The following is a 14,581-nucleotide window of genomic DNA, read 5'->3' as shown; positions in this document are numbered from 1 at the left end:
GCTTTTGAAAGTGCTCCTTGGGTGGTAGCTTCCCAAGGATGAAGAACTCCTATACCTTAAACTTAGAATCCTTCCAATTTTGTATTGAAAATCCCCCATCTTCAAGCCCTAGTTAATCTCTTTCTCTTTGTCTTCAATGGAGTTTCTAGAGAGAAGATTTTTGGAGGGGAAAGTAGTTGGGTTTTGATTTGGGGTCTTGGGTTATAATGAGTTAATGAAGTATTTCATACCTTAAAATACTGTATATATATGAAATAAAGCCATATTAATCAACCCCTACTTAAAACAAACTGAAAACGAATTACCTAAACTAACCCACCTATTGGCTGACTTTGGGCAGATTGCAGGTGCAATCCACTCCCCTTGGACCTACGGTCCGTCAATTGATTACTGGGCGTGCTGCAGGTCTGTGGTTTGGACCTACAGCTCCTAAACCAGGTCTTGAACCACGCCCCATGACCTACGGGGAATCACTCCATCTACTTGCGGTGATTTGCCATCCGTAGGTCACTCATTTTGGCAGCTTTTGTGATCTTAGGCAGCCTTGGGGGTTAGGCTTTAGGGTCCTCCCCAAGGACCGTTGGTTAGTATTTGGAGGGTCGTACCTTGACGTTTAACCCCTAGATACCTCAACCTAAGCTCGGGAAGTCAATATACAACTTATAACCAAACATCGAACTCAAAAGCTCACAGGTTAGGCTCTAGTTTCACCTATTAGTTTCCATTAGACTCTAGCTTGGTCTTACTAGTTTTCCGGGTTGTTACACATGTTGGCAAGACATAGTATATGGGGGTTGCGAGTTGTCTAATCTCTCCCCCATGTTAGTGCTAAAAACTACTTCCAATATTGTCACAACCCGATTTAACAAGTCATGATGGCACCTACTATAACCCGCCAGCAGGTAAGCCAACCCGTAACCCGGAACAACAAGTAATGGGTCTGAGGGTAGAAATTAAACAAGAGTAGGCAAATAACAATATAAACAGGCGGACACAAACCAAAAACATATATACAAATAAAGATCCCTCCCAGAACCTGGAAGTCACTAGTACAGAGCTACTACAAAATGAGTACAAGTCCTAAAACTGGACAACAGAGACTGGACTGTCTCGAAAGGAAAAAGACAAGTCTATATATACAGATGGAGACTGAAATAGTACAAAACGCCGTGTGCTCACCCCCGTCTCCAGATAAGTCTACTCCAAGCTAGATCAACGCTGGCTACTAGTGCTCGGACCTGCATCACAAAATAGATGCAGAGCGTAGCATGAGTACCAAAACAACAGGTACCCAGTAGGCATCATCGGCCGACTGAGCAAGATAAGCAAAAGTAAACTGAAATGCAAATAAAGGGTCACATCAAGTGCAAAGAGTAGTAAATGGGGGGTATGTACACGAGCGTACAGGCAACAAAGACAAGCAATCTAACTAACTCCGCCGGGCTCCCATAAACCCGACGGGTACGCTCGTGCACAATAAAAGAAACCACCTGCACGGACCCCCATAAGCCCGGCAGATGGACTGACAGTTGAAGTAAAATAATGGAGCTAGAAGGTCTATCACAATATTACCAATTTCCGGACTTGTAACTGAACCATTCCCAATCATATTCCAAGATCTCATTACGTCCCGGACTTTAACCGGAATCTCTCCAACCTCCAAAACCTCAACCTGCAGATGAGAGTAATCAAGACTAAACTGAAGCTTTAGTGAGGAATTGGGAATACACCACGTGCAAGCTGGACCACGGACTCGAACCGGGTACTATAGCTAATGAGTCAACCTATATGGGCTGGACCACGGACTCGAACCGGGTGCTGTAGCCAAAGGTCGGGCACGGGTGGGCTGGACCACGGACTCGAACCGGGTGCTGTAGCCAAAATCAGATCACAGGTAAGCTGGACCACGGACTCGAACCGGGTACTGTAGCTAAGCCTGGACATAAATGAGCTGGACCACGGACTCTAACCGGGTACTGTAGCTGAAACCAGATCACAGGTAAGCTGGACCACGGACTCGAACCGGGTACTGTAGCTAAGCCTGGACATAAATGAGCTGGACCACGGACTCTAACCGGGTACTGTAGCTGAAACCAGATCACAGGTAAGCTGGACCACGGACTCGAACCGGGTACTGTAGCTAAGCCTGGACATAAATGAGCTGGACCACGGACTCTAACCGGGTACTGTAGCTGAAACCAGATCACAGGTAAGCTGGACCACGGACTCGAACCGGGTACTGTAGCTAAGCCTGGACATAAATGAGCTGGACCACGGACTCTAACCGGGTACTGTAGCTGAAACCAGATCACAGGTAAGCTGGACCACGGACTCGAACCGGGTACTGTAGCTAAGCCTGGACATAAATGAGCTGGACCACGGACTCTAACCGGGTACTGTAGCTGAAACCAGATCACAGGTAAGCTGGACCACGGACTCGAACCGGGTACTGTAGCTAAGCCTGGAAAAAGTAAGCTGGACCACGGACTCTAACCGGGTACTGTAGCTAAGAATCAATATCCAACCATCCGTCGCGGGAAATATCACCAAACCGATTACCATAAATAATCCTTTTAGTCCGACCCTCATATACCCCAAATCGCCGAGGAAGTATCCAATAATGAGTAAGCTAGACCACGGACTTTAACCGGGTATTTGTAGCCGATATAAAAGCAGGGCATTATGGATACAAGGTCATAAGCTGAGTTACCGACTATCAGACTCAAGTCTGCTATATCAGTCTACAAGGAGCTAACCGTCCGAAACGACGTCGGAAAAAGTTCTACTGCCCAACGACATCCGAAATCTCGCAAGTCTATGGCAACACTAGTCTAAGCCTAGACTAAGGCCAAACATACTTCAAATCAATATTATCATATACACCACCAGATATGGCTATTCAATAATATCAAGAGACATGCTGTCATAATCCAACACTTTCCCGAAATAAGGTCTAAGGCAGGAATTATAGAAATTTAGCATGCTCGACACCCGAACCCCTCCATACTCAAGCAAATCAATAAACAATTGCCTAAACATGCTCAATCTCACGAGAGAAAACCATAGCCTACCTGAAAGCCGATCACGCGTGCTCCAACTCACGGTACCGGATCTTTTCCTCTCCGAACGGTCTCCAAATGCTTCCCCACTAACAAAAGGTTAATCACCTCGTCATTACGAATATATTGACACTAAAATTATATTTTTCGGAGACGGACCCAAAATCGGGTCTAAAACGGGATTGTGGGGCCCACACTTAGAATCTCAAAATCGAATCCGTGGAAACGTCCCAACTACCTTACTAAACTAATATCCCAAAATTTTAGCACAAACAGATGCCCACAACACCGCAAATCAGCCACAATAATTAAAAAGGACAGCCCTTTCATCATCAATTTCCGGAAAAACGAGACCCTTTCAACCCAAACAGATTATACCACGACGATCCTTGCGAAAAACTCTACAAGTTAGCCACAAGAATGACTCAAAACGGACTTACGATGATCAAGATCTCACATTTCAAAAATTCAACAACAAAACATCCGAAAATCACACTGGCAGTGGCTAAAAATTGATTTCTTACCTCAACGAAGCCTCCCCTCGCGTTTTCGAGATCACCGCTAGATTCCCCTCGAAATTCTCTTGAAGTTTGCCTTTTGAATCACTTAATTTGGATTAAAAATGAAGGAGCAATCTCAATTTGAAGTTGAACAAAAATTTGGACGAAATTCGTTCTTAAAAATCTGGAAATTTCCACCTCTGCCACGTGTCGTCACGTGGCTCTGCCACGTCACCGCCGCGTCAAAATTTTACAACCCTCCAAACTTAAATTTCGATGTTTCGGACTCGTTCGGAGTCGGAAAAATACAAACCTTATATGGAATCTGATTGGAAATGATATTTCGGACTCAATGGTGAAGGCGGAATTTCCATTTGGAGCTCGCTTCGACGAAAAGTGGGTCCCACACCCAGTATCATTTGAGCCAGATTCCACAATTGCTATCTAAAGTCTCGGGAAGTGAACAAAGGGTCGTTCTAGACCAAAATCGATCTTCCGAAGCTAACCTAGCTGTCAGAATTTTCATCTGAGCACGTCTTCCAAGAAGGTTGACCAAAGTCAACTTTTCAAGTTATAAAAATCTCCAAAACAGGGAAACGGGCCTAAAACCCAAACGAACGACCAGGCGACCGAACAGTCAGTGCCAGCAAGTCATAAATGACTTGGGGTCGCTACAAGAACGCTCTAAACGATGAAATGAATTCTTTAATTTAAAAATGACCTGGAGGGTCATTACAAATATATATATACTTATGCTAAAATGTACTCTTTCTGTGGTTTGACATAATTGCTCAATCTATCCTCTTAAAAGATTTAACAATTATGAAACATATTTGAACTCATTGCTCATTTAGAAAACAATATTTCTCTTTGCACAATGTAAAAAAATACATTTCTCTAGGTTGAGATAACTACTCTAAAAGACATCTTTAAGAGCTAACTGCTCTGCAATCAATCTTTTTGAAAACTATATTACTTTTCTCAAAATAATATTCTTTTTCGTCGTGAAAAAATGAAACATTTGGGAAATACTTAGTTCCCTTGTACTCTTGCTCAAATCTTGGTGAAGCTCTTTCTCAAACTCCTCTTTATTATCTCAAAACTCAGTATAAGCAATTATTTAAAAGATTCTTACAATTTATAACTCAAAACAGGGTTCATGCTAAAATATAGACATGAACAACTCAACTTAAGGACTTCAAGAACAATATAGAAAAACTCAATACTCATAACTCAATGATACTACTCATCTTAAGAATACTAAATTAATAGGGTCCATGGTGAAATATAGATATGAACGAATCAACTAAAGAATCTCAATGTATAATAATATATATAAAGCAACTTATGGTAAAGGATTTAGAAATCATAATCAATAACGTAACTCATATCAAGAATTATCAAAACTAAGAGTATAACCCTAGATTAAACTTTTATTGACTAAATTGAGATATAGGGCTTGAGGACAAACTCCCTCCATCACTATAAATAGCCTTACATACTTGGGAAGAACAATGTTCTTGGCAAAATGATGGAAATTTGAAGAACACTCTAAACCCTAGCCTTTTCTCCTTTTTAAACTTTACTCTAATGATTTGAAGTGTTAAAGAAAGTAAAAGAATATTTTAACACTATTTAGACCCTTAATTAGGTAAAAAAAAAAAGGGTTGGGATTTAGGCTTAGAATGGATGGGAAAGGTCCAAAATATCATTAATTAATCAAAAAACGCAAAATCTAATCGCGATTGAAAAAGGACGTGATGGCCCGTCACCACAATGACTGCCCGTCACCTATCATCATCAAAAACGACTGAAACACCAAAAATTTTGCAAAGTTTACGACCCAATTGATGGCATCTCACAGGGTTGATGGCTTGTCACTGTTGTTGTCGGCTTTTTCTAATATGATAGTCTTTGGTAAAATCACCATAACATTTTACTCCAAAAATTAAATGAGGCAAATTTGGAGGTGTTGAAAAGAAGACTTAATTGCCGTCAATTTCATGGGTCATGGGACACAAGAGATTATGAGATGGGAGATATGATCGTTTGAAGCTAACCTAAGTATAATCTTATGTCAAAACTTAATCGGTATGGAAGCTTTAAACTCAACCTTGTTCTAGGGGATTCTAGTGACCTTAATTCATATCCAAATTCACTCCCACACTAAAGAATTTATCTTTAAACATATGGTAAATTAAATAATAACCCAATATGACTTTACACATAAATGAATAATAGTTCGAGTCTTAGCTTAGACATTTTTGGGGTGTTACATTGTAGGAGAGTCCTAGACTTGATAAAATTTAAAGGGGTCAAGTTGGTCTCTACGGTTTGTGTCTACGGTCAGTAGAAAGACCTACGAGTTGTAGACATGATCCATCAATGTTAGTCCAAAATAATAGTTTCTGAACTTCTCTATGATTGACTAGTCGGTCCATACGAAGTTCTATGGACCGTAGGTCCCAACCGTAGATGATCTTTGGCAGTTATTTTAATGGGGCTTTTCCAAATTATTTTGATCCTATACTACGTCATTCTAACTCTTACCCTGAACCCTATATAATTTTTTAAAATACCAAATCACCCATTTTCAACTCATTCTCATAAATCCCTAAACATGAAAAAAATCACTCTCTAAATTCTCTTAATTCTAAGGAAGAAGAAGAGCTAGGGTTCATCCAAATATCTAATCCTCCATTATTTTGGTCTTCTAGTATCACGGTATGTGTCTATTAACCCATGGATTCCTTTCCTCCATGGGTCCCTAAGGATTTCATTTTCTCAATTCAATTTCCAATTGATCAAATTACAGTTTCAATTCAATAAATGTGGGTTTCATCCAATTTGAGTGATTATTAGTGACTAAGTCCTCTGATACATTATTTAATTTTAATCTATTATACATGATTGAAGGCTCATTTACACATGCCTAAATTATACATTTCAACTATGATGAACCCATGAACTATGAACTATGAATTTTGAAGATATACATGTTTTTAAGAAATGGTTATAAATAATTTGGGGGTGCATTGAAAGGAAAGTACAAATGCTATTGTTAAAAGATTTTTCACTTACTATGATGATCATGATTGTGAAAGTTATTTCTCACAATTGAATTAACATTGGTGAAAGGTTTTCTCATCCATGTTAATTTTTGTGTAAGGAGTTATTCTATGTTTGGATCTCAAAAGTGTGGATTGGGATTGATCATTGTATTTCCTATGTTAAGATGATATTTGAATTTAATCTATTCTGTTGGGATTTAGGCAACCTCTAGTCCCAATCTACTTGCCTTCGTAGGATTGTTTTAAATGACCTAACTAGTTTATCAACTTTATCAAATCATGATATGTATTGATTTTACCTTGGAAAGTAGATTATCATTCTATCGGTATGAGTATATACCAAATTACATGATATAGCTCTCATAGTCTTATTATCGGTTAAAACTAATATCCCACTAAATGATTATGTTTTGTTCAAAGTTTTTCTTATGTACATTATCTTAATGTACTTGACCATGTTTTCATGATTTTCAGGTCAGCTCTCCTTTAAAGCTTTGGAATATTTCAATATGATCATGTCTACTTATTTTAAGTCATTTATGCTATGATGGCTATTTTATGCATATTACCTTATACTTAGTACATTTCATGTACTAATGCATACTTGTGCCTAAATTATCTTATGAATGTAGCGTCTGAGTTCCTACCTCGCACATTAGTGTCTAGACATCTATTGGGTGCTTCAAGTGATTGGTGAGTCTTCATGTTTTGAGGACTAAGACACTTTATAGATTTCTGTCTTTTTGTTTCATACTTTATATGTTATCAGTAAAACATTTTAGGCCTACGGCACCACTAAATCTTGACAACGCTTGTAAAGTGTGGCCTAAAATATTTTTGGCTACGCTTCTAAGTTTTGAGCTTTTGACTTCAGTAATATTGGAAACACTTGTAAAGCGTATTCTTTAATGGTATAGGGTACACTTTATAAGCGTTGTTACTTTATGATATAATTGGAAACACCTATTTACACATATGACCACACTTTAAAGTGTGCTATTTTTATAATTGTAAAAACAACACATTACAAGTGTGGCCTTAAAATTTTCAGTTATATGTTATAATAGATAGCTTACCCTCGCTTCGCATAGTAATTCGTGACTGATGTTTGCGTAATCAAGACACAACTTCCAATTCAAGTGTCTACGATCGTACAATAGTAAAGTAACCCAACCAAGGGTTGGGGTCGAGTCTCAAGGGAGTGGTTTTGAGAATTAATAGAAAAATAAAATTTAGTTCTAATTAGTTGTAGCTATAGACATTATCGAATGTAAACATACTAAATCTAAAGGGGTGACGCAAGCGTCAATTATCAATGGGGGTTTGTAACAAGTAAGCAAAAACAACGAAAATACAAAGAGTACTAATCAAGGAGATGGGATTCTTGGGATGTGATAGGAATATAGGTTAAACTAGATCATTGGGTACATGATTTTGATAGTAAATTTGTTGAATATTTGTGACTAGGCTAGACTATAGTGGGGTAGATTCTCTCTCCAGCAACTTACCCCGAATCAACTCGATTTCTCTCGAACACCGAGTTGCCGCATTTAGCACAGCCTCCGCCTTAGCCCACTCACTCTCTCGAGTTGAGTGTGTGGGAGAAGGACTAGGGTTCAATCTCTCGAGTTGAACCTCATGTCGACCTAATCCCACCGGCCATCAATTTAGTAGTCTTAGTTTTACAACCTCTCTCTCGAGCAAGCCAAAAACACAAAGGTGAAATCGTATTTGCAACTATAATTTCATTAAGTTCCAACACAACTACTAAATGAAATAACATTTAAATAACTATTAAACTATCAGCAAGGAAGACCCAACAATTAACCCATATTCACAAAATCACACCCCAAGAATTGGGGTTTTTAGCTAGACATGTATAAGAGATAGAAATTTATACCAATATGAGTTTGCATTCAAATGGGTATGAAGATTTAAGTCTCAAAACAAGCCAAGAGTGAAGAATTTTCAAGGCCCAAGTCCAAAATCTTGGAGTTGAAACCCTTTGAATCTTCAAGTTCTTCAAAACCCTCTCCAAACTTAGAATTCAAAAATAGAAGCAAAGTCTGAAAAATACTATTCAAAGCTAAAAATTCAATACTAAGCTACAGCGGATCACTCGGCGCAGTTAATCGGGATCGCCGATCAACTCGGCGATCCGCCTTTTGGTATAGTTCATCACCGTCTTGCGTTAGCCTTCAGCATTGTCGTGTTTTGGATCATTAGGCGACATAGTACTGCTTCGCAGAACTTCTCAGTGACACGCCATCTGCTCCTTTTCACCGTCAATTTGATCCTTTCCTTCATGGCTCAGCACACTAGAGTAAAAGGCAAGGATAAGACCTTTTGGCAACTCGCCAACCTGGTTCGGCGATTCACAGATCTTCATTTCTTCGTTCTTTCAGCTACCTTTGTTCCTTTTTGCTAAGTAGTTTTGCTAAGTAGTGTCCATGCTTTCCCTCAAATTCCAAATACCTGAAACTTAAGGATTTTCATCAGATATTGAGACAAAATTGCATTTGAGGACAGTAATTCTATCAAAATATTGCTCTAAATGGGTCCAAATTGTGCCCCAACTTAAACTTTTGCTTGTCCTCAAGCAACTCGAGTTCAATTGTTCAAAAAAGGTGTCTCAAATAGTGCTACACAAGAATCAATCATGAATGCACACACCAAGACTCACTTTACTCATGCAAAGATCAATTATGCACTCAAAGATTCAAGTTGTGACTCACCAATATCGAAGAATCTCATGCTCACAATACGTGCTTCAAATGCAAGTTCAAGCTCAACCAAAGTGTTCAAATGCCTTCACACAAAGAATGATTTCATATTCACACAATGGTTCACAGTTTAAATCTTCGAAATCAAATGCAACGCTCACACTCACAAAGATGAACACAATGCATAATTTCACCCATAAGTTTGCCCGTATTTTCCAATCAATATTTGTTTCAGCTCACTCAAGATCAAAAAGGCCTTTTCAAGGCTTGCAATGGGGCTGAGTGCAAAGGTATGATCATTTAGGCTCAGTGACTTTCATCCTCATGAAATGTGGTGCTCACAACACTTCCTTTCTCTTCTTTCATCATTTTCTTTAGTCCTCATAATTCATCCTATTATTCACTTCCCATGGATTGTTTGGGACCCCATTTCTTTTGTACTTTTCAACTTTATTTCACAACTTTTCTTTTTCATTCTTTTTCTTTTTCTCTTTTTTTTTAATATATGGAGGGGTTCCATTTTTCTCAACATCATGGGTTAAAGGAGACTTTCCTTGCACTTCTTGACTTTCCCTTTTCTTTTCACCACACCCCCAACTTAGGCTTTTGGCCTAAGTTGGCTATTCAATCAACCACAATTTACGAGGATTAAGGGTAATGGGTCAAGAAAGGTTATGTTGTCATCAAGTTTCTTCTAAAGAAAGGTAAGGTTCAAGGGGTGTTCAAGAGAGGTTCACACACTCACAAGGTAGGCCACAAAAGAGATATATGTCAAATTGGCTCACACCCTTCGAAGTTGCCTAAGATCATATCAAGAGATAGTTTTGCTTAGTCAACTGGACCAATGGGGGAAATTCTAGGATCCATCATGTATAGTTCACAGGTAAGCTCATCACACTAGGCATCGACACTAAAGTCAAACAAGACTCCACACTTTCGCTAGTGTGCAACGTTCATTGCAAAAGACTCGATTTAATAATTGGCTAGTCACAACAAGATGCAAAGAGTTCACATATTGTCTATGCAACTTCATTTGGCCTCATCGTAGCCGCATATTCATGTTTGTTCGATTAAGAGCACTATTCAAGTCATCGGTATTGATTGAAACCAATACTCAAATTTGCGAAAGAACAGCCACATTCTACACAGAAGAGGTGGCAAAAAAAATTCAGAAGGGTCAAAATCATTTTGCAATTCAAAACATGGAGCCACAAGCTCAAACATCCACAAAAGCAGTATTAACACAATTATAGCTTACAACCCAAATACATAAACAAAACATGATTCACGAACAGCACACAAAGGTGGGTCTCACCCCACCACAAATAAAAACAATTTGTCCTCAAATGCAAATAACAAAGATATCCAGAATGTAAATTAAAGGAAGACAAAGATGGAGGTAAAGAAGGGATCCTGTCTAAGTGGTCGCTCCGTCTGTCTAGGCATTGGTGCCTGGAGTGACCTTAGTGGGACTAGCTCCACTGGATCCAACAACAGGTGCATTTGCCAAGGAAGCCTGCACAGCAACATCTACCATAATTGCTTCAGTCACGGTCAGATTTTCATCTGCGGCTCCCTCAGTCTCCTCAAGCATCCCTTTATTAGTTTCTTCCTCTGACTTAAGATTGGTTGTTTGCTCTGATCAATCCCTATGTCCGGTGGTGGTCTGAGGTATCTCAGGCACATCTCGAATCTCTATTGCTCCAAATACCATGGACATATCAGTGGACTTCAGGTAGTCCACATCTTTTCGCAGCTCAGTAATGGCAGCCTTTAAAGCCGTCACATCCTCTGTGGCCCCTTGGTTGCGCTCACACACCACTATCCTGGCTGCTAGGGTATAAATGGCAATGCTCAGTGGTGTCACAGCATCAGTGAGGGCAGTCTGAATCATGCCCAGAATAGAGGCCTCTAGACTGTCAGCCTGACGATCAGCAGAATGGGCCAGCTGTCCCATCCGTTGTAGGGAAGCCTGGGTGAGTGAAGGCTGGGAAACATCAGCAACACAGTGGGTCAGGGAGGCAGTGCAGCAGCAGAAGAACCTGGAGTGTTAGCAGGAGTAGCAGTGGTAATATATATACCTAAAGGCCCAGGGATCGGAGTAGGCAAAGATGCCTCTGTAGGTGATGATTTTGTGTTCACTTAATCCCCCGAGGCTGCCTTCTTCCTTTCTTCTTGATCCTTAAGGTACTCGGCTTCGATCCTCTGGATATCAGTAGAGGATGTGGGCATCACTTCCACATCTTTCTTGGCATCTCGAGGTACCCGACCTCGTTTGTACAGTTCTATGATGGAAGTAAGGTTCGGCTCTGCCTTGCACGCATAAGTATCTCTGAAGAAATGATCGTACAAAAATTTATCCGAGTTTTCTCTATGATGCAACCCAGGCAGGCTGCCTTGGCAAGGCGAAGAACTGACTTGTTCTGGGATGGCATAATTGTGCTGCTAATAAAACCGAACTAGAATCTTGCGGCAATGTTCAGATCTTTCTTTTCAATCGAAGCTCCTTCCTTCAACCACTTCGGAGAATCATCTGAGATCAGTGGGGCTAACCACTCTTTCATCTAATCCAGCTTCTTTGTTCTGATCAAAAGCTGGCAGTGATCCCTAATATTCGTGGACATGCCCAAGACTGCATTGATTGCCCCACTATCACACTTCACCCTCATGTCTCTAATAACCACATAGTTAGCTTCTTTGAAGGCTGCTGCTAGCTGCTTTTTCTGGGGTATTAGTGCACTATAGAACTCTCTTACCCAGCTTGGAATATAAGGACCACGGGGTTTGGGTGTCTCAGGCACTCCATTATCTCTGGGTACTTGTCAATAACCCATCTATGGACAGATGTTTTTCCTAAAGAATCGTCCTCAACCCCTCAGCCTTTAATATATTCATTGACTTGGGTGGAGGACCTTGTACTGGAGGTGCCAGCACTATTACCTTAAAAACACCTCAAAAATTTTGGATTGCACCAATGACCTTAGAATATCAAAACGAAAAAATGATCAAATTTTTACTCTTTTTCGTAAGTGTCTGAAAAATAACAAACACAATTATTCGTAAATGCTCGATAAATATAAAAATCACTAAATGTACCTAAAAGCAATTAAAAAAATTTCCAAATTGCACCAATGACCTTAGAATATCGAAACGAAAAAGTGATCAAAGATTTACTCTTTTTCTCAACTATTTTAAAAATAACAACAAAAACTTATTTTTTCCTCGTAAATGTCCAAAAATATAAAAATCAAGAAAAGTACCTAAAAAATCTCAATTTTTTTTCGAATTGCACCAATGCACTCAGAATATCGAAACGAAAAAATGATTTAAATTTTACTATTATTCGTAACTGTCTGAAAATTAACCAAAAAAATAAAAGATTTCCTCATAAATGTCTGAAAAATATAAAAATAAAAAATGTAATTAAAAACACCTCATAAAATTTTTGAATTGCACCAATGACCTTAGAATATCGAAACAAAAAAATGATCAAAATTTTACTCTTTTTCGTAATTGTTCGAAAAATAAAAAAAATATTTAATTTTCCTCGTAAACATTCAAAAAATATAAAAATCAAGAGATGTACCTAAAAACACTTCAAAAAAATTCTGAATTTCACCAATCACCTTAGAATATCGAAACGAAAAATGATCAAAATTTTACTCTTTTTCGTAACAATCTTAAAAATAACAAGAAAATTATTTTTTTTCCTCATAAATGTCCGAAAATATAAAAATCAAGAAAAGCACCTAAAAAAACTCAAAAAAATTAAGGATTGCGCCAATGACCGTAGAAAATTGACACGAAAAAATATCAAAAATTTTACTCTTTTTCTTAATTGTCCAAAAAATAACCAAAAATTTGATTTTTTCCTCGTAAATATTTGAAAATATAAAAATCAAGAAAAATACCTAAAATCACCTCAAAAAAATTCTGAATTGCACCAATGACCTTAGAAAATCCAAACGAAAAATGATCAAAATTTTACTCTTTTTCATAACTGTCTGAAAAATTTCAAAAAAGATTAATTTTCCTCCGAAATGTCCAAAAAATTGAAAAATCAAGAACTGTACCTAAAAAAACCTCAAAAAAAATTGAAATGCACCAATGACCTTATAATATTGAAACCAAAAATATTCAAAATTTTATTCTTTTTCATAATTGTCAGAAAAATAACAAAAATATAAATTTCCTGCATAAATGTCCAAAAATATAAAATCAACAAAAGTACTAAAAACACCTCAATTTTTTTTTGAATTGCACCAGTGACCTTAGAATATCGAAACGAAAAATGGATCAAAATTCTACTCTTTTTCGTAATTGTTCGAAAGATAAACAAAAAAAATTAAATGTTTCCTCGTAAATGTCTGAAAAATATAAAAATCAGGAAATGTACCTAAAAATACCTCAAAAAAATTTCGAATTGCACCAATGACCTTAGAATGTCTTAAACGAAAAACTGAACAAAAATTTAACCTTTTTTTGTAACTGTCCAAAAACTAACAAAAAAATATTTTTTTTTCATTTTAAATGTTTGTAAATAGAAAAATCAAGAGAAATAGCTATAAACAGTTTAGAAAAATTTCTATTTGCACCAATGACCTTTGAATATCAAAACGAAAAAAATGATCAAAATTTTAATCCTTTCTGTAACGGTCCATAAAAATTAAATTTTTCCTCGTAAATGTCTGAAAAATATAAAAATCAAGAAATGTACCTAAAAACACCTCAAAAAATTTCCAAAATTGCACCAATGACCTTAGAATATGGAAACGAAAAGATAATCAAAATTTTACACTTTTTCGTAATTGTCTGAAAAATCACAGAAATATTAATTTTTTCCTCGTAAATGTCCGAAAATATAAATATCAAGAAAAGTAACTAAAAACACCTTAAAATAATTTCGAATTGAACCAATGACTTAGAATATCAAAATGAAATATGATCAAAATTTTACACTTTTTCTTAATAGTCCTAAAAAATAAATTTTTTCCTCATATATATCCGAAGATATAAAAATCAAGAAAAGTACCTAAAAACACCTCAAAAAATTTCCGAATTGCATTTATGACCTTAGAATATCGAAACGATAAAATGATCAAAATTTCACCCATTTTCTTAACTGTCCGAAAAATAACAAAAAAATAAATTTACCAGTAAATGTCCGAAAAAATATAAAAATCAAGAAATATACCTAAAATCAGCTCAAAAAAATTCCAAAATTACAT

General features: G+C 37.5%; 1 long non-coding RNA gene across 1 annotated transcript; it reads right to left on the bottom strand.

The window, feature by feature from the left end:
- Window positions 1-972: 972 nt before the first annotated feature.
- Window positions 973-3,680, bottom strand: LOC125876841 (uncharacterized). The gene is made up of 3 exons (XR_007447547.1): window positions 3,584-3,680; window positions 3,072-3,148; window positions 973-1,238 (listed from the first exon to the last, which is right to left on the bottom strand). It is a non-coding gene; the product is annotated as an uncharacterized LOC125876841 (long non-coding RNA).
- Window positions 3,681-14,581: the final 10,901 nt, after the last annotated feature.

The sequence above is a fragment of the Solanum stenotomum genome, chromosome 9 (assembly GCF_019186545.1).
Source record: "Solanum stenotomum isolate F172 chromosome 9, ASM1918654v1, whole genome shotgun sequence".
NCBI classification, from domain to species: Eukaryota; Viridiplantae; Streptophyta; class Magnoliopsida; order Solanales; family Solanaceae; genus Solanum; species Solanum stenotomum.
The sequence above is the reverse complement of the archived record's forward strand: the minus strand, read 5'-3'. Positions and strand labels throughout refer to the sequence as shown.